The sequence below is a fragment of the Hyperoodon ampullatus genome (genome assembly GCF_949752795.1).
Source record: "Hyperoodon ampullatus genome assembly, chromosome: 7".
Lineage (NCBI taxonomy): Eukaryota > Metazoa > Chordata > Mammalia > Artiodactyla > Ziphiidae > Hyperoodon > Hyperoodon ampullatus.
This window is the reverse complement of record NC_136920.1, coordinates 76365516-76393246: the sequence shown is the minus strand read 5'-3', so window position 1 is coordinate 76393246 and position 27731 is coordinate 76365516. Positions and strand designations below refer to the sequence as shown.

Genomic DNA, 27731 nt, shown 5'->3' with positions numbered 1-27731 from the left:
TTTATTTTTTTTAAGGAAAACTGCCTTATTACTATGAGATAAGAAAATTGTTTCCTTCTTTTCTTCCTTGCTTTCTTCTTCTTCTTCTTTTCTTTAACCTTTTTTACTTTGGATATTTGGATATTTGGATATTTGACCTCTAAGCTGAGATGACTGGAAATGCCTCCTCTGGGCACTAAATGCTGACATCTCCTGATAAGAGGGAAGCTGCAAAGTAGAAGAATTGAAGGTCAGTATGTTGATATTGGTCTCCAGCACATTGATGTACATTTGTGTATTGGGGAGGGGGAGTGAAGCTTGAGAGTGGGCCAGTGGGGAGGGGTAAATATTTTGTGATGCTGTCTACCTATGGGCTTATAAAGTTTACAGCTGCATTAGGAGGACAAGCATTACCATTCGCATGAAAAGTAGGGCAGACGTCAGTTGCAAAAGCTTCTATCCATACACATAGGGAAATACATAAATGATACACCTTATTGCATTCACCCATTCACCCTCCCCTGTTCACGCTAATTGGAAATTTCTATCCATTTCAGAGAAGTAACACAACTATCAATCATTTTCCCTGGCAGGAATCTTCCAGGAGGAAGAAAATGGAACACACCTAGCAGTAGAGCTCACGCACTAGCCCATGTGTCTTAGATTTAATATCTGGTCACTAGCTGGATTGAAGCCAAGAGGTGGTTCACAAAGTTGCTGCATATTAGAATCACCTGGGGAACTCTGAGACCTCCCCGTGCCCAGGCTCCTCCCTAGACCTACTGAATCAAAATCTCTGGGGCTGGGACCCAGACACCAAAGTTTCTCTTAAAAGCTCTTTAGGGGAAGGGATATGGGAACAGATGTATATGTATAACTGATTCAGTTTGTTATAAAGCAGAAACTAATTTAAAAAAATATTTAATACTAAAAAAAAAAAAAAAAAAAAGCTCTTTAGGTAATTCATACGAGCAGCAAAGCTTGAGAACCAGCCCAATAGCGGGAACAAACGTATTTCACACAGATAAAGTGGGGCAATTCATATGTTAAAAGCACATGAATATATATATATATTTCTTTTTTTCTCTTTATTCTGTTTGTGTTTCAATTAGGCTTTTTTTTTTCCTTCTGCAAAAAGCGTTATTGTTTCCATTTGGTCCAAGGCTTGGGAGAGGGCTCCAGGGCGGTTACAAAGCTGCCTAGTGGCTGCAGAGCTGGGCTTCAGGCAGAAGCTCTGACGCCAGAGGGGCTCCTCAGAGGCCGCTGGACTTCAGAGACTCCTGTTTGTGCTCGAGCGTGAGCCTTTCGAAAAGATACTCGCCCAGCACAGCCTGCGGACCAGCCAGCCTGCGGAGGTTGGTCAGGTGGTTGCCCATCTTCTTGATGAGTTTCAGCTGCTCGTCCAGGAAGCGGCTCTCCAGGAAGTCACAGAGGTGGGAGTCTGCGCGGGCAGGACCCAGGGCGCGCAGATCCGATAGTGCCTGGTTCAGGTTCTTCTCCCTAAGAATGGCGGCTTGCACAGTGTCCTGGGTTTTACCCCACTCATCTTGAGAAGGCTTCCACGCATCCTGGAAGAGGGCGCGGCCGCAGCACTTGTTTTGCATTTTCAAGAGTCGCTGGGCGCCCTCACACTTCTCTTCAGCCAGTTGGCGAAAAATGCGGCCCCCATTGTCCAGAGCCCCACTGTTGCTGTGGAAATAGAAGCTTAGAGAGAGGTAAGTGTCCACAGATGCATGTTGAACAGGCGGTGGATGGCGGCCTCCACCTCGATGGAATAATTCTGACGAACCTGGGAACTCGTGGTTGATCAGTGATAAGGAGCTAAGCTCCAAAAACGGTGTTGGCCTGTCCTGGAGGCTGAGGATAGCTGAGTGGCTGATTCCAAAGGTTGCGACAGGAAGAAATGTTGGAGGGTGGTCGGGGGCTGGAGCAAGGAGCGTCCCTGGGTCTGTTCATTCCAAACACTGTTGAAGCAAAAGACAGATCTGCAGGACTGCCGAGTGCACTGCCTCAAATAGGCTTTGATATAAATGAACAAGAAGTCCAAGCAAGGACAAAACTTACCCTTCCCCCCACCAAAATAGCTGGTGATACTAGAATCTAGATCTGGGAAGGGATTCTTCCATTACTTTAACATTCCAAGCCACTAGAGCAGTGGTTCTCAAAGTATGGTCACCTTGTAAGCAAGCAGTACCCTATGGGGCCTTCCTAGGACAGACCCATCCCCCATAGCCTCTGCTGTAGTTCCTCTCTGAAGTCCTCAGATAACAGTATCTCAGGCATATTTCTTGAGTTTTCAGATGCTAAAACCCACCACCCAATGGAAGAAATTAACTCTTTGATGATCATGAGCACACAGCCCCCAGACCTTCTGGCACCTAAGGATGGATAATGTTACCTGCCCTGTGGCCTCAACATCAGCCAGTCAGATGATTGTGCACGAGCTGATCACATTCCCTGGGACGTCCCTCCCTCACGTGGCCTTTAAAAATGCTTTGCTGAGACCCTTTGGAGATTTCAGGGTTTTTGGAACACGGGCCACCCCTCTCCTTGCTCGATCCTGCAATAAACCTTTCTCTGCTCCAGACTGCAACCTTTCGGTTTGTTTGGCCTCACTGTGCTTCAGACACACGAACGTGCATTCGGTAACAACCTGACCAGCTTTACCAGCGTCCCCTGATAATGTGTCAGATAGTCAAGTTTTAGGGCCCTGTCCCAGCCCTATGGAATCAGCAACTCTAGTGGGGCTCAGTGATCTCTGTTATAACTGGCCCTCCAGATGATTTTTATTCACCTTAAAGTTTGAAAATATCTGCATTGGCAGCTGCCAAAGCGTCCACCAGCAGGTGAAGGGGAGAGACGCCTGGAAAAGATAGGGAGTAGCCAAGGCAAGTACAGCAGCATTTGCCGTGGTAGTAATGGAGAATGCCTTTTCTCCCCTGGTTGGCCCAGACTAGTATCTGGGGGCAGTGGCAGGGTTATTTAGGATGCTTTCAATTTCACTGTAGAGTGACCTCTGTCCTGGTTTGCCAGGGACTTCCCCTGTGTGAGCACTTAAAATCTCATCCTGGCAAACCCCTTAGCCCTGGATTTGAAGAACTTAGGAAATAACATGAAATTTGGGGGAAACATGGTCTAGGTTTTGGGCAAGTCACAAGTGCTAATTAAAGCTAAGCAAGTATGGACAACATCTAGCCTTCTTTACCCCTTTGCAGGAAGGTAAATCTGATTGGGTGAAAGAACTTATTGTTAAGAAATCTTTGTAGAAACATCCCCTTCTGCTTAGTCTGCTGGTTCTCACTTCTGGCTAGACAATGGCATGGTCTGAGGAGATTTAAAATGATTTTATTGGTTTAGGATGACCAACTGTTGGTGTGAGGGTTTTTAAAAAGTGCTTCAGATGATTCTAATGTGCAGCCAAATTTAGGTGCCACTGCTTAAGCTTTTGAACCACTGCTACATATTTTCACCTCATCTTCCTATGAGAATATCCAACTGTAGTTGGTTTGTTTTTTTTTCTTTTTCTTTTTTTAACTGTCTTATTATAAGATTTACTGTCTTAAATAAGATTGAATGTACAGAAAATCCTGCTAGTCCATCTGGTATAGCTGGATCCTTAGAATAATATCGTTAAGATATATACCATTTAAGTATTGTGATTGGCCTTTTTAAAATTAACATATGCATTGAATTAGTACCATCTGTTTTGAAGCTGTCATGTTGGGTAGCTCTACCTCTAATCTGCTGCCATTGCTAAATATCTGGACACCTCTTATTAGGAATTGCTTTTAAACATCTTTCGGGGTTAAAACCAAGATTGCTGTATTATTTGTACTGGGACCACAAAAACCTCACAAAGATCCCCCGCTGTACTTTCTACCCCCATCTCTAACCCTTGGCAACTTCTAATCTGTGCTCCATCTCCACAGTTTTGTTATTTTAAGAATAATATGTAAATATCATCATGAATTACTTAATCTTCGGAGATTGGCTTTTTAAAATTTTTCCCTCGGCATCATTCCCTTGAAGTTCATTTCAATTTTTGCATATATTAATAATTTGTTCCTTTTTGTTGCTCGGTAGTATTCTATCATAGATTTTATCACAATTTGTTTCAACATTCATCCATTGAAAGACATTTGGGTAGTGGCCAGTTTTTGGCTGTTATAAATAAAACTGCTATGAACATATATGTGTAAGTTTCTGTGGGAACTTAATTAAGTTTTTGTTTCTTTTGGATAAATGCTCAAGAGTACAATTACTGTGTTGTAGGGTGAATCTACTTTTAGGATTAAAAGAGACTGTCAAGCTGTTTCTCAGAGTGGCTAAACCATTTTCTTTTCCCACCAGTGATGTTATATCATTTTTCCATGTACTCACCAGCATTTGATGTTGTCACTATACTTTAATTTTAGTTCTTCTCTGATATCTCATTATGGTCTTAATTTGCATTTCCCTAATGGCTAATGATGTTGAGCATCTTTTCATGTGCTTCTTTGCCATGTGTGTATTCTCTTCCATGAAATGTCTGTTCCTGTCTTCTGCCTATTTTCTAGTTGGGTTTTTTTAAGTTGTTTGGAGAGTTCTTTGATATTATAGATACAAGTCATTTGTCTCATGTGGGATTTTCAAATATGTTTTCCCACTGTGTAATTTGAGTTTTCATCCACTTAAAATGATCTTCTATGAAGCATTTTTAACTCATTTTGATGAGATCCAATTTATCAATTTTTGCTTTTATTGATCATACTTTCGGTGTCAAGTCTAAGAATTATTCACGTAGTTCTAGATGCCAAAGATTTTCTCCTATTTTTTTTTCTAAAAATGTCCTGCTTTTACATTGAAGATTATGATCCACTTTGATTTAATTTTTTGTGTAAGGTGTGGAGGTTTAGGTTAAGGTTCATTTTTTGTTTGTTTGTTTTTGTCGAGGGATGTCCAACTGTTTCAGTACCATTTTTTGAAAAGTCTATTCTTCCTTGATAGCTTTCACACTGCTGTCAAAAACAAGTTAAATGTATTTATGTCAGTCTATTTCTGGGTTCTCTATTCCATTACATTGATCTGTGTATCTACCCTCCATCATTACTGCAAAATCTTGAAATTGGGTAGATGAATTCCTCCCATTTTAATCTTCCTTTACAAATTGTTTTAGCTATTCGTCAGCCTCTTCTTACCATATAAATCTTAGAATAAGCTTGTCTATATCCACAAAAACCTTGCGGGCATTTTAAGAGTAACTCTGTTAAGCCTCTTAACTTGGGGAGAATTGACATCTTTATTATGTTGTGTTTTCTAATCCATGAACAAGGTATGTCTCACTATTTGTTTGGGACTTTTAAATTTTTCTTCATCAGCATTTTGTAATTTTCAGTATAGAGGACCTATAAATGTCTTATTGGGCTTATATTTAAGTATTTATTTAGGTCAGTTGTAAATGGCATCACATATTTTTATTTAAGCTTCTACACATTTGTTATTAATATATAATTTGATAAAACTGTGTTGATTTGTACTCTAAAACATTTACAAACTAATATTATTTCTCAAGCTTTTTGTGGATTCCTTGGTTATTTTCTCCATTTAGATTATCATCTCCTCTTCAGATACCGTTTTACTTTTCCTTATTTAATATAGTAGTATATATTACTATTCAACATTCAGTAGGATATATTCCTTCCTATTCAACGTAGTAGGAATAGTCCTTTTATCTTTTAAATAAATGTTTTAAAAATTTAACTTTTAAATGTATGTATTTATTTTTGCTTTATTTTCTTACTAGAACCTCCATTAATATATTTAATAAAAGTGGTGAGGGCAGATATCGGTGCCTTGTTTCTGATCTTACAGAGAAAGCATTCAGTCTTTCACAGTTAAATATAATGTCGGTATAGGTTGTTTGTAGATCCTCTTGATGAGTTTCAGTATGTTCCTTTTCTATTCCTAGTTTGCTTGGGGTTTTTTTTCTTCTTTTTTTAAATTTTTAAATTTTATTATTATTTTTTACAACTTTATTGGAGTATAATTGCTTCACAATGGTGTGTTAGTTTCTGTTTTATAACAAAGTGAATCAGTTATACATATACGTATGTTCCCATATCTCTTCCCTCTTGCGTCTCCCTCCCTCCCACCCTCCCTATCCCACCCCTCCAGGCAGTCACAAAGCACCGAGCTGATCTCCCTGTGCTATGCGGCTGCTTCCCACTAGCTATCTACCTTACGTTTGGTAGTGTATATATGTCCATGCCTCTCTCTCGCTTTGTCACAGCTTACCCTTTCCCCTCCCCATATTCTCAAGTCCATTCTCAAGTAGGTCTGTGTCTTTCTTCCTGTTTTACCCCTAGGTTCTTCATGACATATTTTTTCTTAGATTCCATATATATGTGTTAGCATACGGTATTTGTCTTTCTCTTTCTGACTTACTTCACTCTGTATGACAGACTCTAGGTCTATCCACCTCAATACAAATAGCTCAATTTTGTTTCTTTTTATGGCTGAGTAATATGTCATTGTATATATGTGCCAAATCATGAATGGGATTGGATTTTGTCAAATGCTTTCTCTGCATTAATGGATAGGATCACATGACTTTTCCCCCTTAATCTATTGGATATGGTAGATTACATTGTTTGATTTTCAAATATTTAACCAACTCTGCATAACTGGAATAAATACCTCTTGGTCATGATATATTATTCTTTTTATATATTTCTGGATTTAATTTGCTAATATCTGGCTGAAGATTTTTACAGGCAATTTCATAAAACATATTGGTCTATAGTCTTCTTCTTTTTATACTATTCCTGCCGGGTTTTGGTATCAAGGTAATACTGGCTTCATAAAATTAATTAGGAACGGTTCCCTCTACTTCTATTTCTTATCAAATCATGTAAAATTGGTTTTCATTCTTTAAGTCTTGGGTAAAAGTGAAACATCTAAGCCTGAATATTTCTTTTGGGAGTTTTGATATGAAAAATCAGTGTTTCTAATGGTTACAGGAAAATTGAGATTATCTATTTCATCTTGGCTGAGTTTGGGTAGTTTTGGGTGTAGAAGAATTAACCCATTTCATCTACATTTTTGAATTTAGAGTGTAGACTTGTTCATAATAACTCGTCCCTTATTAACCTGCAGGATATGTCATGGTATCCCTGATTGCATATCTGATATCTGTGATTTGTGCCATCTCTGTTTTTCCCTTTATCAGTCTTGCTAGATCTTTATTGATTAAATTGTTTATTTCCAAGAACCAGCCTTTTGTTTCATTGATTTTCCCCCCCATTTTCCTGTTTTCAGTTTCATGGATTTCTGTTTCATCTTTATTATTTCCTTCTTTCTGCTTGTTTATTGTTTTTTCCTCTTCCTTTTTTACTATTGTAATATAGAAAATGAGATTATTGCTTTGAAATATTTTATTTCCCAATTTAGTTCTATAAACTTCCCTTTTAGCATTACTTTCACTTCATTCCACAAACTTTGATCTGTTATACCTCCATTTTCTTTTATTCTATGCATTAAAAATTTTTTCCTTGACGCTGTCTTTTTTACCCATGAGTTCTTTGGAATTGTGATGTTTAGTTTTCATGTGATTGAAGATTCTCCTGTTGTCTTTCTGTTATTGATTTCTAGTCTGATTCCATTATGGCTAGAGAACATACTCTCTATGATTTTAATTCTTTTAAATCTGCTAATGTTTTTTTATCACCCAGTATATGGTATATGAGTGAATGTTCCACGGACACTTGAATATGTATTCTGCTCTTATTGAGTGTGTTCTTTAAATGTCAGTTATGTCCTGTTGATTGATGATGTTTTCAGCTCTTCCATATCCTTGCTGATTTTTCTGTCTGGTAGTTCTATAAATTGCTGTGTTGAAGTCTCCAATAATAATTGTGGATTTAAAATTTTCTCCTTTTACTACCTTTTTCAGTGTTTGCTTCATGTATTTTGAAGTTCTGTTGTTTGGTGCACACACATTTCGTATCACTAGGTCATCTAGGTGTATTATTCCTGTTATCTTTATGTAATGACCCTGTTTGCCCCTAATAATTTCCTTTGCTCTGAAATCTACTTTATCTGATATTAATTTATCCATTCCTGCTTTTTCTGATAAATGTTCACATGATATATGATTTTCATCCTTTTACTCTGAACTACCTATATCATGATGTTTAAAGTAAGCTTCTTATAGACAGTATATACTTGGATCATGCTTGTGATTTTTTAATCTACTCTTCCAATCTCTGTCTTTGACTTGGTTACTTAGATCATTTACATTAATGTAATTATTGCTATGTTAAAGATTAGGTCTACCATTTTATTTTTTGTTTTGTCTTTTACCTTAGTTTCTCAATCTTGTGTTTCTCTTATTTTGCCTTCTTGTGGGTTACTTAAACATTTTTGAATAAGCCCATTTAAATTTATTTATTTATAATCATTTGTGTATACTGTGTGTATAGTTTTCTTAGTGGTTTCTTTTGGCATTACAGTATACATATGTAACTTATCATAGTCTACTGGAATCAGTGTTTTATGACTTCAAGTGAAGTTTCAACATTTTACTTCCATTTAGGTCTCTTAATATTCCCCAGTTTTAAAGTATGATTTTCTGTAGTATTTCCTTTCTCTACATTGAGAACCACATCAGGTGGTGTCCTAATTTTTGCTTTGACCATCATATAGTATTTAAGAAACTCATGAGACTAATGATAGTCTCTTCTATTTACCCCATTTGTTTTCACCCATTCCATTGTTCCCCTTTTCTTTCTGAAGTTCCCAGTGTTCTGTTTTTGTTTTTTTATGTTTTCATAACTGTAGGTGATATCTGGTCTTTCCAGTGCCATTGGATATGAGTTTCAGGAAACCCTGAGCCTGGCTCACTTAATGCTGCTGAGTTGGAGGGTTTGTGTATGTGGGGCCTGTTGGCTCAGCAGATGCTAGCAGATTACACTAATGTTGATGGGACTAGTGCCACAGGAGGATGGGTTCCCATTCAGGCTATGCTGCTGCTACAGTAGAAAAAGTGCCCCTTTGCTCCAAATGTGGGGCAATGACCTGCTGCTGTCACTGCTTTGTATTAGGCTGCTTTTCCTCTGGTGTGTGATGGGATCCCATGGAAGCTGCTGCTGTTGCTGTCAATCACAATGTTAAATTCATTTCAGAAATACTTAAGTATAAATATATAGCCTGGCTCTTGTAGAACCTCTGTATTTGTTTTTTATTGCTTTCATACAAATTACCAAAAACTTAGTGACTCAAAACAAGGTAAATTTATTACCTTACAAGTCTGACATTGGTGTCAATTGAGTAAAGTAAAAGTGTTGGCAGGATGGACAGACGAATGGATAAAGATGTGGCACAGGGATTCCCTGGTGGTGCAGTGGTTGGGAGTCCGCCTGCTGATGCAGGGGACACGGGTCATGCCCTGCTCCAGGAAGATACCACATGCTGCGGAGTGGCTGAGCCCATAATCCACGGCTGCTGAGCCGGCGCGTCCGGAGCCTGTGCTCTGCAACGGGAGAGGCCGCAACAGTGAGAAGCCCACGTACCACAAAAAAAATATATATATATATGTGGCCCATATATACAATGGAATATTACTCAGCCATAAAAAGAAATGAAATTGAGTTTTTTGTAGTGAGGTGGATTGACCTAGAGACTGTCATACAGAGTGAAGTAAGTCAGAAAGGGAAAAACAAATACCATATGCTAACACATATATATGGAATATAAAAAAAAAGAAAAAATTGTTATGAAGAACCTAGGGGCAGGGCAGGAATAAAGATGCAGCCATAGAGAGTGGACTTGAGGACACAGGGAGGGAGAAGGGTTATCTGGGATGAAGTGAGAGAGTGGCATGGACATATATACACTACCAAATGTAAAATAGATAGCTAGTGGGAAGCAGCCACAAAGCACAGGGAGATCGGCTCTATGCTTTGTGTCCACCTAGAGGGGTGGGATAGGGAAGGGAGGGTGTAGGGAGACGCAAGAGGGAGAGGATGTGGAGATATATGTATATGTATAGCTGATTGACTTTGTTATGAAGCAGAAGCTAACACACCATTGTAAAGCAATTATACTCCAATATAGATGGTTAAAAAAGAAAAAAAAGTGTTGGCAGAGCTACATTCTTTTCTGGAGGCTCTTAGGGGTGTTTCTGTTCACTGGACTTTATCTGCTGCCAGTGGTCACTTATAGTCTTTGACTCAGAGTCCCCTTTCTCCACCTACAAAACCCAAAATGTTGCATCGCTGTGATTCTGCTTCTATTAAGTCATCTCTATATTTCTCTTTCTACAGTTGGGAATGGTTTTCTGCTTTTAAGGACTCATGCAATTAGATTTGTTCCATGAGGTAATCCAGGATAATCTTTCTATCTCCAGGTCTATAACTTCAGTCATATCTGCAAAGTCCTCTTCACCATGTAAGGTAACATATTAATAGGTTCCAGGGATTAGGGTGAGGGCATTTTTAGGAGCCATTACGCTGCCTACCACACCCTTAACAAGTGACCTTGAGAAAATGACTGAGATTTTTAAAGCCTTACTTTCCTCAAACATAAAATGGAAAGAAAGATAACTAGTTAATATCATGAAAGTGAAAGAGTATATATGAAATCAACTAATTCAGAAAATAAGATTTTTTCTTTTTCTTTATGATTTACATGATTCTCAGAGTTCAGTTACTTGAAGAGTTACTTTTTTTTAAACAGAACTAAGGAATTTCAGGGTTCCGATGCTGTAAGATTGTCTGAATTATCTGAGTAACAATTAGCTAAGCACAGGTGTAAAGCATTTGATTTACTCCCTAGTGTTCTTTATCTTCTCATCCCACTAAATGCGTATCCCTTGTCTAACTCCAGCCAGTAGAGTCAGAGCTTGTTTTACTGTTTAACTAAAGTTCAATTTAAATTCTCTCTACATCTCCAGATTCTCAGCCCTGGTTGCATATTATATTCACTGGGGAGATTTCAAGAACTACTGATGTCAAATTTCTACCTATCATGGATATTTGAGGAGGGACCTGGAATGAAATGTTCTAGCTTATGGCTTTTGGCGCCAAATCATGTTACCTGTAGAAGGTATCTCCTAGGTATGAAAATAGTTCAGATAAGTCAAATTTCTCAGTAAAAGATGCCAAAACTATGGCTTAGGTGGTAAATTTTCCATGTCAATTTGTCTGGGCCACCATGCCCAGTTATTTGGTCAAATATTATTCTGGATATTTCTGTGATGGCGTTTTTGTGTTTTTAAAATTCTTTCTTTCTTTCTTTCTTTCTTTCTTTATATTTTTGGCTGCGTTGGGTCTTCGTTGCTCCCCGTGGGCTTTCTCTATTTGCAGCAAGCGAGGGCTACTCTTCGTCGTGGTGCACGGTCTTCTCATTGCGGTGCCTTCTCTTGTTGCAGAGCATGGGCTCTAGGTGCATGGGCTCAGTAGCTGTGGTGCATGGGCTTAGTTGGTCCACGGCATGTGGGATCTTCCCAGACCAGGGCTCAAACCCGTGTCCCCTGCATTTGCAGGCAGATCCTTAACCACTGTGCCACCAGGGTAGTCCCTGTGATGGTGTTTTTGGATGAAATTCATATTTAAATTGGTGGTGGACTTTGAGTAAAGCAGATTATCCTCCATAATATGGGTGGGCCTCATCCAATCAGTTAAAGTTCTAATAAAACAAAGACTGACTTCCCTGTGGCAAAAAGGAATTCTGCCAGAAGACTTACAGAAATTGAACTGCAACTCTTCCTAGAGTCTCTAGACAGCCTAACCTGCAGATTATGAATTTACCAAGCCTCTATTATTGTGTGAACCAATTGTTTAAAATCTCTCTCTCTCTTTCTCTATCTTTATATAGATATGGATATAGATCTAGGTATCAATATTGATATCTAGATCTATATCTATCAATATATATGGGCACATTGTATACACCTGCTGTTGGTTCTGTTTTTCTGGAGAAACTTGACTAACATAGTGGCCCATATAAATAAAAGGCTGAACCCAAATTCACCCAGGTAGAAAGTAGTACAATGAGAACTGGAACTTAAGGCCTCATGACTCATTCAGCTGTGAACGCTGACCCAGAACTGGGGTCCGCAAACTCTGGCCCACTGATCAGATCTCGCTTGACTCCTGGTTTTGTGCATAACGTTTTGCTTGAACACAGCCACACCCATTCATTAAGGTATTGTGCATGGCTCTTTCTGTGCTACAGCAGCAGATAGGCAATTGCAGCGGATACGTATGGTACACAAAATCCAAAATATTTACTATCTGACCCTTTACAGAAAAGATCTGCTGACCCTTGCTCTAGGATGCCATCTGATTTCTGATAGGCCCGAGGAGAATAATTCATGCACATTGGGATAGATTGTTAATCTCATGTCCTCCTTATGTCAAAGATCTCTTAAATGCTCACCCTTGCAATAGCCAGCTTGGGGAGCACTGCCTGAGGATGCAGAAATATTTCTTGTCTGGTCTTTCCAATCCACACTGCTCCCTGACTATGGTTCTTAAAACCTATTTTTGAAAACAATTTTATTCGAGTATAGTTGATTTACAGTGTTGTGTTAGTTTCAGGTGTACAGAAAAGTGAAACAGTTATACATATACATATACCCACTTTTATTTTTTGCGGCACGCGGGCCTCTCACTGTTGTGGCCTCTCCTGTTGTGGAGCACAGGCTCCAGACGCGCAGGCTCGGTGGCCATGGCTCACGGGCCCAGCCACTCCGCCGCATGTGAGATCTTCCCGGACTGGGGCACAAACCCGTGTCCCCTGCATCGGCAGGCGGACTCTCAACCACTGCGCCACCAGGGAAGCCCCACTTGTATTTTTTTTAGAGTCGTTTCCATATAGCCCATTACAGAGTATTGAGTGGAGTTCCCTGTGCTAATAAGAATAGCAGGTTCTTATTAGTTATCTATTTTATGTAGAGTAGTGTGTATATTTCAGTCCCAATCTCCCATTTTAACCTCCCCTCCACAATCCCCTGGTAACCCTAAGTTTGTTGTCTACCTCCGTGCCTCTACTTCTAAAACCTGTCTATTTTAACCAACTACCACTCATTGCTTACTGTCTCTGGCTTCATGTACTTGATAATAAATCTACTTCTTGTTCTATCCTGGATGACATGTCCCAAGGACTGAGATAATATCTTATTCTACATAACTTGTCCTTGATATTGTCTATCTTGGGGTCTTCATCTATGTCCCAAAGAAGACAGTCACACTCTGTCTTCTAGTACTACTAAGAATACCACCTTTTAGGGCATCAATTTGACCCAATGCACTGAACTATCCCTTTAGAAGCTGTATGCAACCTGTCACTGGGTTTTAGCACAGGGGTAGAACTCAGATTAGTGTTCCTATTTAAACAAATCTACTTGACCAGAAACCTTTTGTCTCACCATTTATTTTATTACACAAGTAACTTCTGTCTTTGCATCTATGATGTAAATATTTTTAATTTCCTAAATTATCTGAAAAATTATTTAGAGCTCCTGTTTCAGTAGGCATTGGAATTGCTGTGTTATGACTATTTCATTATTTTATTTCCAAATGTTAAATCAGGCTTCAAGCTTTGGCCAAGAGTAGACAGGAAAGGGTTTAAAAAGAAATGAAGAGTGGGAAAGACTTCTGATGCAAGGGAGACATGATAAAGATTTGATTTTGAATCAGTAATTTATACTACAGGTTTGATTTTGAATCAATAATTTATATCATTTCAGAATAGCTCCCTGGTGAACTTCCACTCTCTGGTCGTCATTAAGTCCAGAAATCAACCATCAAAACGTGCAATGCTCTTCTTCATGTTCTAAACACAAACCTGTATCTAGAGGAGAGGAGAAGTCATGTCATCACTCAGGCTCTGGACTTATGACTCCAAGTCCTGTCTTCTTTCAACCATACCTGCTAAGTTTCTGTCTAACTTCTTGAGCAGGAGGTAATGGCTTCAGCTTTCATCCCCTTCCTCAGTATATAGCTTAGTGACTATGAGTAAGGGATCTAAAACTTGAGAACTTGGGTTCAAATCTTGACTCTCAAATTTACTTGTTGAGTACTCTTGAGCATGTTATCTATTTTTGCCTCCGTTTTCTCATCTATAAAATAGAGATAACATTACTTCTCTCAGCGAGTTACTATGAGGGTTAAAAGAGAAAATTCATACAATGAAAGAATTTATCAGTTCTTGGAACACAATAAATACCAGAAAGAAATGTTAGCCATTATCAAGGGCCCCTCATTTTATAGATAATATAGATTAGTTTATATAGGTCTAATATTTACATATACATAAACATTTTGTACCTAGATGTGTGTATACGTTCTTCTTAGAAATTGAGCAGTCAACATTCACATCTAAAAGTATGTGCTCTGTGAAATGTAGATCTCCTGTGTACAGACACAGTGCTATATTATCTATTAGATAATAGATATCTAACTGTGTTATCTAATAGATAACACAGTTATGTACTGCTACAGAATTAAGAAGTCCAAACTTAGTGTTGAAACAAAAAACAAATGTTAATATGTGCCCAGATTCTGTGGGTCAGCAATTCGAACAGTACACAGAGGAGATGGCTTGTCTCTACTCCATGACTGATGTCTGAAACCTCAGCTCATGAGGATTGAAATGGCTGGGGCTGGAATCATCTAGATAATTTTAATTCCCATTTCTGGCCCTTGAGATGGGATGACTTGAAGACTGGGCCCAACAAGGACTGTTGACTGGAGTGCCTATAGATGGCTGCCCATGTGGCTTGGACTTCTCATAATGTGGTAGTTAGGATTCAAGGTAGAGTATCCCAAGAATGAGTGTCCAGGGTTCAAGCATTCCATGAGAATCATGCAAAAGCTGCATGACCTTTTATGACCTAGTCTTAGATGTTACATAGCATCACTTTCATTGTATACTATTGCAGGCGTTGGAGACCTTTTTCCATAAAGTGTCAGACAGTCAATATTTTAGGCTTTACAAGCCATACAATCTCTTTTGCAACTACTTAGGTCTGCTGCTGTGATGTGAAAACAGACACAAACAATACATATACTGAGGAACATGGCTGTGTTCCAATAAAGCTTCATTTATAAAAGCTGGTAGAGGACTAGATTTGGCCCACTAGCCATAATTTACTGACCCCTGCTCTATTGTTTGTTAGGATTTGGGAGCCAAAATGTTCCTCAGTATTTACTGCTTTGCTAGTCCATTTAAGAAAATGGACTATTGAAAAAATAGCTTCAGACACAATATGGCATTTTATGATTTAGCATAAAATCTGAGAAATATAGAGGTTATCTGAAGCCTGCAATGGTAAAGTTCCCTCTGCTATTGAAGTTATTGTCTTTAAACAAAGATTCTACATCAGTAATGCTATATATATATATATATATATATATATATATATATATATATATATATATATATATATATATATATATATATATATATATATATATATATGATATTCAGGTTAATTTCCTATTCTCTCTAAGGAAGTAATTGGTTGGTTGGTATGAGAGATGGTGTGGCTTCCAAAGGTGAAAAGTATTATTTTGTTGTAATTTCCAGCTACCTACGGATGGGAGAGGCCCAGGACACTGAAGTCAGTATATTATGTGGAGCAGGTTATATTGTGGTTTATTCATGAACTTTTACATGTTTATTTTCTATGCAAGTTTGTGTGCTCCTTTTTGAGTTTTGGTAGATAAGTGTTTTGTAACTTTCAAATACTTGGAGTTATATATATATATATATAACTTTTATATATACATATTTTAACGTAATAGTTAAAGCAGTGGAGAGTGTACTATAGTCTACCTAGGTTCAAATTCTGGCTTTACCCTATGACTTCCCTGTGGCTTCCTCTGCTCACCTATTAAAAAGGAGTATAATAAGACTGCTGTGGTGAGTTATCTACTAAGTGCTATTTAAGCATTTGCTATAATGATTATGTATACTCGAAGGCAAGGAACTTGCCCCTTGATCGTGTCTGTATTCCTAGTGCTTAAGAATTCCTAGTGCTTTCCTAGTGCATTGTCTTAGGATAGAGATAGCTCAGTATAGTTCTTCTCACTATAAAGTACTGTTATGTTGAAAGTCTTTGCTTGTGTACTAATAATCTATGACATATCTGCTGAGGACAAGGAAACAAATAGTTTTAAAACGGCAATGGATTACAAAAGATTGTATGATGTAATGCCTTTATTATGTAATTATAAAACTAACAAATGATCATGGTAGAAAATTTGAGAAACTCCTAGACCAAACAGAGATCAATAAAATTTGGAGTAACTTTCAGAATGTAGAGTTGTCCATGAATGTTAGTGCTTTCACATTTTCCGGGACTTTAAGTAGACTCTGCTTCTTAAGAGTCTATTCGTGATATCTTATTTTAATGATGTTTTCATCATTGGGACACACACACACAGAAATCTGCTTAAAAAAAAAAGAAAGACATGTAAATCACTGATGTTTCAGATAGCCACATGAAATAAAGTGAGAAAGGTCAACAAGCTGAAAGAATGTGCAGTAGCATCTCCTTAATTGCTTACAGAATTCTGATAATTACCTCTTTGTGGATAAAGTAACTAATGGGGAATCTAATTCAAGAAAAATGTATGAACTTCAAGCCGTCTCGAAGCCAAGTATTTCTTTCCACAGGAGGTTACTTTCCACGGCCGTGCTTCCTTATTACCTGACAGGGAAAGAGTATTGTACGGCAAAGGATCTTCCTGAAGGAGGGTGCTTCCCACACTGATTGTCATAAATGACTTCGGAATTACTGTTGCTGTATTACCAAAATCTTAAACTAGGATATTTTGGACAAATGTGGTCCTTAGTTAATTTTTAGAGCTACAAACTGTCAGATGGCTCTGCAATAGCAATTGTCTGGCTATTCTTCAGGGTGATCACAATATGGTAATGACCTTGAGGTATCACTAAAAAGCAGGAAGGTGGGAGTCTTCCTTTGGTTCCAGAGTGAAATGTGAGTTGCAGTTGGAGTTGGAAAAGAGGCCGACAACCAAGTGATAGAGAAGGAAATGTGAGGTCATTAGTGAAAAACCAGGTTTAAGTTAAGGTGAAGAGGCATGAGGAAATGGTCAGCTGTTACAGTATTACAAAGATCATCAAGAAGCAAATCCATGAATGTGGTTTGTATTGCAATCTGCTGAAAAAGAGACAAATATCCTGGCCTGGGCTTCATGGAGATTATATTTTATTGATTCTGATAATAGATTATTGTTGAAAAGGGCCTCCTATAAATTATAACCATGCAAAGGCAGCAAGAGAATTGTTTTTCTTTATGTATGTGTTTCTCATTCCTACTCACTTGTCACTTAGGGGAAGAGAAAATCACAAAAAACAAAAATGTCAAATCTCAGCTATTCATTTTCAAAATATTTTTTTTCCAAATTCCAATGGAGGCAATAGGTTAACTGTTAAGATTTGTAAGGCTCAAAAAGCTAGATTTTTACAAAGTGTAGCCAAATTTTATTCCATAAATAATAGCTTTGGAAAGAATATGTGATGATGCAAAGTTGGAAAAAGCGGGTTTTTCTTCCGTAAATGACTTCACCATGTTGGGAGAAGAGGCAGAGAAGAAATCAAAGTAATAAAACATGGGGTGAGTTTTTCTGATACGGGACTCTAGTGCTTTAAAATAGACTAGATAATCCTAGGGATAATCTGAGGTCGAACAGACCAATGCCTCATTTCCAATCTGGTACCCTGGAAGAAAACAGTGTATTTCCTTTGAGGTCTTGAGAGGTTTTTCTTCTGCTTTGTTTTGGTTTTGGTTCATTTTGTAATCAACCTTATTAAGGTATCATTTACATACAATAAAATGCAGACATTTTTAGTCAATGGTTCAGTGACTTTTAATTAATGTATACATTTGTATAACTACCAGCCCCATAAAGATCGATAACAATTCTAAAACCCTAGAAAGTTTCCTCCTAGGCTTTTGCAAAAGTATCCCCATCTCCCAACCCAAGGCAACCACAGATCTGTTTTTTATCATTAGAGATGAATTTTGCCCAGTTTAGAATTTCATGTAAGTTGAATAATACAGTAGGTGCCCTTTTGATCTGGCTTCACTTGCTCAGCATACGGTTTTTGAGAGTCATTCATGTTGGGATGTTTTAAACCAGGACTTTAGCCTGGGTGGCGATGTTGTCTGAAGGCACCTATAGGTACATCTGAGTCTCTGGCATTGTCACTGTCTGTTCTTGGCTTAGTATTTTCAACTTTACTAAGAAGCACGAGGTTGAAGTAAGGAAGACCATTGTCAGTATAATGGAGGTGAAGTGGGTTCTGTTATATAATATTCTCAGCATAAATTGACCTGCTTGGAATCATCGTGTTGATAATCGACAAAGATACTCTTCCTCCAAAAACTTTGATACTATAAAACTTCTAAAGGACGCTGTCCTAGGACTCTTTTAGTTTTCATTTTTTGGGAAATATTTCCGGAAAATTCAGATGCTCACAACCTGAAAGAAGCAGTTATTCACCTGAAGGCTAGCTCTGCTAAAGTTGAGTTGTCCGACCTTTACATGCTGATAGAACCCAAATAGCCTTGCAAAACAATGCTCTCTTATTGGACATGAGCATATAGATTGTTTAAGTTGGACGTGTATATGCAATAGAGTGAAAAAAACAAAGAATCTTTGAGTTTCCCTTGCTGGGTTTTTTAAATTTTTTCATTTAAGTTTCTATAGCATATGCTAATAGTTTAGGGTAACCTCAGGTTCGTTTTAGGTCCACTCTTTATGTAAATGTTGAAGTACTCCATACCCACCTTTTTTCTACCTTCCTTCTTTTCTTCCATCTTTCCTTTCTAACTTCTTATAATCCATTCTACTTAATCCTGCATTTGTTGAGGTGGCAATTACTGTAGGAAAATTGAAAGCAGTGTGAAATTTTGCTGTTCAGAATGCATGTTGACCAAATTCTATATTGAGAAGAGGTCTGAATTTACCCACAGTAACCCTTTCTCAGCGTCTCTGAATAAGGGCCATAGAAAGTGGGCTATATATAATATCCTGACAGGTATGTAGAATTCATAGCAATTGCCCTCAAAGAGCTTACCTAGCGTAGATGCATATGAATGTATTTAATGATTGCTTTATTGGCAGCAGTGCCAACATACACAGTCTATTTTGTTTTATATCATTATCATTACCTGCTGTTTACCACTGTATACATTGCTAATGGTGTGGTTTCTATGGCTTGTGAATCTCATGGCCAAATAATATGTAATTTATGGCACACTTTATTGTAGAAGATGCAGACTCCATAAATTTTCGTGTGCTCTTTGCCCCTTTGGAATGTATTACGCTGAGATCAGGCAAAGTAATAAATTTATTTCAAATGTGCGTGATAGCTAAACATCAATTAGGACTGATGGGCAATATTTCACCTTCCAGCAACAGAACAGTTTTTAAAGACTAAGCCATTGAACGTGGAGTTCCTGAACATGGGACTCAGTTCACTGGGATCCCTTCTTAGAAAAATAAAGGAAAACTTGAATTGGATATGTGTGGCTTATTCAAGTAGTAACTAATCAGCTACATCTTTATTACTTAATTTGTCACAATCGTTTGGTATTTTATTAACTCTCTTGCCCTTCTTCCCCTGACTCTCACGAGAATGGATCATGAGTATCTTAAAACATACTAAGTCGTCTTCCATCCCTGTTAATCTAACTACAAAAGCACACTTTCCTTATCCAGTGTAACTTACTGTCTTTTAGAGTAGCTGTGGTTTTAATTCTCTACAAAATTAAAACCAGCAAAGAGAAACATTTTCAAGGAGCCAGCACATTGTAGAGCTTTAGGAAGAAGACTTTAGAATTAAGGGCAACTATATCATTTTATAGCTAAAGCACCTGAGGCCTAATGTAGGAAGGTAACCATCGAGGTCAGGGAAAGGGGTTGAAGATCAGGTTTCAAGCTGAGAAAGAGTCTACAGGGACTCAATCTGAGCAGGTCAAAAACTGAAATGAGACCACGAAAGTTCTGGGAAGGCTGGCATCTGGCCTCAAGTGTGGGATTCAGACAGGGAGTGGGCCCGGGGGGAACTGAGCTTCTGCAGTAGGCAGAGAAGTCCACCTCATCTCCGGAAAGTGCCACTGACATCAGGGAGTTGAGGGGAAAGAGCAGTGAATTCCAGTCCACCTGAGAAAGGAGGCCAATCTGATTAACTCTGAATTTAGGCTTATTTCAGATACTTCTTGAGAAAGAACTTGGACAAGAGCAAGTCCCGCACAGCCTCTTTCAATCCATGCCCAGTATTTTCTGGTGGAGCTGCTTAAACCCTCCAAGTGACTCCAGTATTTTAATTTCACTCTATATTTAATTCCGACAGTTCTATGATTGATTATTTAATGGGCAAATAAGTAGGGTCACAAAAGAGTGTGAATGTATTTGACAGGATGAGGATGGGCAGAGTGGAACAGTCTGGAATAGGACACCAATAAAAAGGGATCTTGGTAAATAAGAAGGTCTATTAGAAATGGAGAGGAATTCTCAAGGAAATTAGTGCCTGACACCACGCCCTTCTCTCTGCATGTTTAGAAGCTAGTTTCTAATTTTATTTTCATAGGAGATGTCCCTGTGATGAATTGTCTTTTACCTCCAGACTACTTATCCCATGGAAATATTGTGAAGTTTGTGTGAGAGAAAGTATTAGAATTTGTCTTGGAAGCAGCTATAAACATTTCCTGGAACAATCTAGGATAGAAGGAAAAGGAAAGGAAGGTGGAAACAAAGGAGAAAGACAGCTAATGCTGCTGGAGTCTCTCGCTGGGATTTGTGGTATCTCTTTTTGAAAGTAAGTACAGAAAGTCAGAACTTGACTGATTGTTTCTTGATCACGGTTTGTTTTCATTTTTGTTTTCTTGCTCTCTCATCAGTTATTCCAGCCAGTGATATGTCATTTTCAGTTTCAGTAAGCATGCCTGTCTTGTTTCCATTTGCATTATTCATGCAAACGTTGATTGAACTGATGACCCCGAGTTATCACGGAAACATTAGATACACCAGTGGATACATTTCTTAATTTTAGAAAAATATTACCGAGTGAAGGTTAAAATAACTCCTCTTAAATTTGTCATTTTAAAAAAACTTCTCCTAACATACAATACCTCATTGCCTAATAATGCCAGATAAATGAAGAATTCCTATGTATTCATGAATGCAGGCTAGTCTGTATATTTTTGGGCAGGTATGGCCGAGGGTAACAGCCTGGTTTGCTGGCCATGTCCTGTCTCCTAGAAGGTTGTAGTTTCTGTTGTCTTTAAGTTGGTCCATTGGATATCAGAGGTGAATTTATAAAACTATACTTCCCTTTCCACTTACTTTGTTTTGTTTTGTTTTGTTTTGTTTTATTAGAAGTATAGTTGATTGACAATGTGTTTCAGGTGTACAGCCAAGTGATTCAGATTTATATATTTCTTTTTCAGATCCTTTTCCATTATAGGTTATTACAAGGCATTGAAGATAGTTGCCTGTGCTATAGAGTAGGACCTCGTAGTTTATCTACTTTATATATAGTATACACTTACTTTGTGTGATCCAGGCTGGTCAGACCACATGATTATTTTCACTTTTGATATAATTTTTTCAGGTCCAACCTCAAATCTTTGATAAGAAGATATTTTAAAAGAAGTTTAGCATCTGCATGCTCTAAATCCAACAGTAGTTATTAGAGATATGGTTTTGCACTAGGTATTCCTCTCTTTTTTGTTCTTGGCCAACCAATTGAAAATTAGCTTTTATTTTCTGGTTGGTTTGCTAGATGTTTATGACTATAATAAAGCCTTAAATTTTGTCTCATATCTTAAAACACAATCTGAATTAGCAATGGATATTGTGCTATACATAGGGGCTGTGATATAAATATAGTTTCTAACTTCAAAAACATATAACCTAGAAGGGACCACAGACACATGTGCAGCAATTATGGCAACTGCATTTGTTTACTAAGTGAAATAGTACTGAGATGGATAAAGTGCTAGCAAGCCTTGAACAGCCAAATCAGCTTCAAAAATAGATGTGCAGTTCTTTAAAAATATTTTTAACATTTTTCCAGCTACATGTAGAATATAACAGCATAAAAACGGTATGGGTTTTATTTTAAGTAATTAAGCATTTTGACATCGTCATAATGAAATTAAATCCAGAAGGAGGTTTCTCTCCATGATCTCTTGAAATGGTCCTTGATCATCCACAATATTTCCCATCATCACAAAGGTGATACCAAGGGCAGGGAACTCCAACATTATTAAAGTTTCATAAAGCAAAGTCAATTTTAAGAATATAATGTCCCCAAACTGATAAAGGTCTTGACAGATAATTTCAAGGGAAGCATAAATTATTTTCTGTTTGTCAGAGGGCAAAAATATTTAGATTGAGTTAATGAATGGTAGAGTTTTTGAGTGGAGAGTGTCCTTAAAATACTATGTAAATCTGTACTGTCAACAGATGCTAGCTACGTGGCATTATTTATATGTAAACAAATTTAAAAATAAGATTAAAAATTCAGTTCCTCAGTTGCATTTGCCATATTTCAAAGATGTTTATTAGCTCCATGTAGCTATTGAATACTGCTTTGCATAGTACAGATATAGAATATTTTCATTATCACCCAAAATTCTATTGAGCAATACTAAAATTATACCCAGATATTCACAGAGAAGGCAACCAAGTCTCAAGGAAATAATCTAACTTCCCCAAGGTCACACAGCTATGTTTTTAAAGAAAAACAAAATGACACAAAGGAAATAGTAACAGAGGCATTAAAGAAACCCAGTAAGTTTCTGGAGCAGTCAAAGTAGGGTTTAAAAGTGCATACTTAGCTGTTAGCAGGGTTGAAGCTCTTGATGGTTGGTAAGATCTACCTGCCTGAATTTGGACATTAGCATTTTATGCAATGAATTAAAAGCAAAAAATCCTTTCAACGTGTGGCTGCCAGCTCCATATTCTTAGCCACTGCCATGCTTCCAGATTATGTTTATCACTTTCATATACAGTGCACCACTGTGAAATGTGATGGTTTATGTGACCCCAGAGAAATCAAGAGATCTTGTGGGGGCTATGGCTATATTTGAAAAGGCTGATTTTTAAATGCATCATGCAGACTGGCCCTGTTTTAAAAGGGATTCCTGCCATCAATAATCAAAATGTAAACTCTCTTCTCACCTTGCAAAAGTCAAAGATAGTCCCTGCATCTTTATTATTTCCTTGAAATCCAAATATTATTTTTCCATTCTCTAACTTGTTTTCCTCACAGTGTGATCAACTATTGCCAAGGAAAGAAAGGTTAGATTTATCAATCAAAGTTTGCTAAAGGCCCCCTAGGTAATTGAACGCTCAGGAGAAACAATCCTCATGTATTCATTTTCTGTTGTTTCAATAGCTTTGTTTCAGTATGTTTTGTTCTGTAGCAGAGGTTCTGTAATGTGCTTATCTTCCTCAGGGGTCCAGAAAGCCTGCGAGTCTGTGGGTAAAGAAGGGTAAGGAGAGAGAGGGAAGGAGGATAGAGAGCGGCTCAGGGCTGAGACAAGGACAGTGTTCTACAGCCTCCTGGGGGTGAGGCTGGGGTGCACAGACACCCACGACTAATCTAGACAGAAACTGAGGAATCAAGGGGATGATCACTGTGAAGTCATGTGGTCACCTCTCCCTCTAGAAATAAACATTGCCCTCAGTAAGTCTCCTCCCGCCCCAGAAGAGCATTAGGAAGGTCTGGAGAGGGGGATTATTGGCAGAAATGGAAAAATCAGGTTGAAGGGATTAGCCTGGAGCAGAGAGACCAAGAAACCCAAGCCAGTAGGTGGAAGGCAGACTTTTCATGGAAGTCTCCAAGCCCAAGTCAAGTTCTGGGACCACCAAGTACAAGTCAAAGAGTGCTCATTTAGCCCCTTTGGGCCCCCATGGGAGTGGAGGAAGACTGGACAGAGAGGGAGAATTGAAGGTACAGTATTTACTATGGGATTTAACTCCTGAAAGGCCTCCCAGTAGCTTCAGATCTGCTCAAGAATCCTTCATGTCCTGCTGGTTTGCAGTGAGTGGCTCACAGCTTCAAGGCCTCCTCTGCCAGATGGAGAACTATTTCAAACATCCTGCCTCTATTTTGTAGTGTAGCAATGCAGACAGGAAACCTGACCCCATTTTCAGGTTGTAAAGAGAAATTCTAAGTACCTGAAGGACTGAGGAACATGGTGGCTTTTATTTAAGATGGGGAGCTAGAGAGCACATACCTGGACTTGGGCCTGCAGCAGCACCAAATTGCACCAAGAGTTCCCTTTAGTTTCTCTCGCATCTCTGTTTCTCCTTTTCTCTCTGCTGGATTAGCCACGGGGACTCCAAGTTCTTCCTTGTGTGGTCCTGGTACCAAGATTCTCCTGGGAATTATAAAGCTATTCACCTTCTACACCGAGCACTTCTTATTTTTTCCCCAGCAACGTTAAGTCATCCTTAAGAGGAGTCAGGTGCTAGCTCTTAAATATATTTTAGTCATCCCTTTGTACATGAAGTGCTCTTTCTTGGAGACTGCTCCTGACGTGGCGTTCACCGTGCTCTCAGCTGGCCTCCTGAAGTTCTGCCCTGCCTTCCCCACCAGGTACAGTCCAGGAGCTGCCTACCTCAGGGTGATAGGTTATCTTCTAGTTGCTTTATTCCTGTCCCTTTTACATTTAGAGAATCTAATTTGAATACATAAACTTCTCTGTGACCACAGCTTTATTTGCAACTTACAGGTTTTGCTAATACCATAATCATTTCCCAAAGGCCCCACCTACTAATACTATCACCTCCAGAAATTAAGATTTCAACGTATAAATTTGGAGGGGAACACAAAGACTACACCATAGCACTTATTATACATACATGGACCATTCATGGTCTGGCTTCTACCACCCTCTCCATTGTCTTCTTTTCTTACACTCCAGTGAGCATTTCTTTTTTTTTTTTTTTTTTTTTTTTGCGGTACGCGGGCCTCTCCCTGTTGTGGCCTCTCCCGTTGCGGAGCGCAGGCTCCGGACGTGCAGTCTCAGCAGCCATGGCTCATGGGCCCAGCCACTCCGTGGCATGTGGGATCTTCCCGGACTGGGGCGTGAACCCGTGTCCCCAGCATCGGCAGGCGGACTCTCAACCACTGCGCCACCAGGGAAGCCCCAGTGACATTTCTTATACTGATTATGAATGGAACTCCTTTCTGGACTGATCCTTAACCATTCATTTTCTGGCAAACATGAATTTATCTTCTCTTTTCCTCAAAAATTCACCCTTCCTTCATGTTACATATCCATTTCAATTGCCTTCTACAGGAAGCCCTACTGATATCCCCCATATACTACTCTCCGCAGCATGAATTAAAGTCTTACCGTGTCTTCCTATATCACTCTGTAATAATTTTTACGGTAACTATGGATTTTCTTATTTGAGTGTCACAATACATTGACTTCTAGGTGGCACAATAATGATTTTAGTAACAGTAACACTGGTGCCTAGTTTAACCCGTGGCATACTTTAGGTGTTCAATAAATGTTTGTTGAATGAGTGAATGAATGAATGAATGGATGGTCAGTTTGAAATCTTAATCATGTTACTTTTCAAAAATCTGTTAAAAAGATACCCACAGTTTTCCAGAAGATTAGGGACTTAGGATCTTCAACTTGATTTAATAGAGGAAATTTTTACTCATACATCATGCTTAAATACCTCAAAGTAAAACCATTAACCCAGGAATTTAAGCTTACCCATTTGGACTTGCAAGCCAATAATTAGTATCTCCTGCCCCGACTGTATTAGATGGTTTCAATGCTCCACTCATATCTCCCCAGCACTCATCATTCCAGTATATGCTGATAGACTCATGTTACCACCTGCAATTATCCACCTTAGGGCAGGCCAGAAATGTACAGGAGTTAATGTATCTGGGTGTAGCTTTCAACCAAGGACAGAGGGGACTGGAAGATAAGTACTTCAAGTTTCTCACCAATTCTTGGGGTAACTCTGAGACATGTTCTATAGAGTTTCACAGAACTCCCCTGAAGTACTGGCAGCAGTTTCCTGCAGGAGTAATTTATTCAGTAATGCACCTCTGTTGGCTTCCTTCCATGCGTCCATTCTCAATTCCCACTCCACTTCTGAGTCTTCTGGAAGCACCTCCCAGATGAACAGTTTGCATTCAAATTATTGCCTCAGGTTCTGCTTCTAGGAGAATTCAATTTATAGCCTCCTAACAATCCAGTGCTCCTTACAGAGCCATCACTGGTACAACTACCAAGGCATGGCACATTATGTATCACTCCTCCTAAATCCTAATATTTTTAAACAGATAGGAAAGAGCATGACCTTGAAGAGAAAAATCATTTATATGAGAATAGCCAATGGATAAAGGGAAGGAGAGACAGTGCCATTTGTTTTCCATTAATGATAGTGTGAAATTTATGGGCAGATGGTCTAACAGGTGTGACTATAATTTGAGGAGCCTGCTCCCTTGGTTACAGAAGACTGCTATTGTTATTATTATGGAAGCACAACCTCATGACTTTATTGCTTCACTTGATGTAGCCTTTTCCTTTACCCTTAAATCTTTCTACATCACTGAATTGCAGCCAATAGATTTATTTTCTCCCTATGGCTCCATCACAAAAAAAAAGACACACATGTGCACACACACACACACACACACACACACAGAGTTTTGTGTATGCCAGTGCTAGAAAAGACAAGCTCATGGTGCATGTGTATGCAATGGGTATTGTACATTACAGGTCTCTGTGAAATAGTCTTCTGCAGGTTCCTATGTTTATTTTATGAATAATTAACTTTAGTAAAGTTAATTTCCTGAAGATCTTGATGAAGACTGAAGAAAGGAAGTAAATTTTAAAGAAAAAGACTTAGAAACTTGCCCTTTTTGCCTTTTCTTTGTGTCTTAATGAACAAAGGATAACTGGGACTTTTTTGAAGTCTTTGCTTGAGTTGAAGACACAAAATGCAACCTGTACTCTTATCATAATATGTTCAGTTTATGAGTACACAAACTTATAAACTGTGAATTTCCCTCAAGTTATTATACCATTTAGAAGATGTTTGCTGGGACGTTTACTTAAAACCAAACAATTGAGGTCTATACGTCCAAATAATTTCCTTCTCTCTTTCTGTCTCCATTTCAGTTTCCTGAGTTTCTGGAAAGGCCTGGTTTCCCCAAAGGAATGATTTCTGGTAGAAGTCTGAAGGTCTGACCCAAGAAAAATAATCCAGTATAGCCAATGAATTGAGGACAAGAAGTTTTCCAATCAGGTAGGAACATTTAATCTCATACATTACAATCACCTTAAGTAAGGTGTGCTGATAGCTGGATATGATTTAACTTCTTGGAAAACGATGCATATATAACCTGCCCCACAAGGAAGCTGTTCTCAATTCCCTTAGTGGTTGTGGTGTTTATCAGAGAGTGCCTTGGGGGAAGATGAATACAATAACAGTATGATGCTTTTTTTTTCATTTTTAGCTCATTGTTGCCAAGTAGCCTTGGTGACCTTGGTGCCTGTGGTTTAATCCCAGGAGGTTAGACATGTGGAACAGCACATTAACCCTTTTTAGTATTTTCTCCCAATACAAATCATTTTTATAGGTTGTCTCCATGGTCTTCTAGTTGCTTATCAAACTTAAGCATCAAGTCTTCTAAGTGAGCAATAGCCCCTGTCAGTGTGAGGAAATCAGCTTGGTTCTTATTCG

The 27731-nt window shown here is 38.5% G+C and overlaps 1 pseudogene across 1 annotated transcript in view; it reads right to left on the bottom strand.

The window, feature by feature from the left end:
* Window positions 1–1232: 1232 nt before the first annotated feature.
* Window positions 1233–27731, bottom strand: part of LOC307055610 (ferritin light chain-like) — a 57999-nt pseudogene continuing 31500 nt past the window's right edge. Inside the window, exon 2 of the transcript in view lies at window positions 1233–1775. The product of the transcript in view is annotated as a ferritin light chain-like (transcript). The remainder of the gene's footprint in view (window positions 1776–27731) is intronic.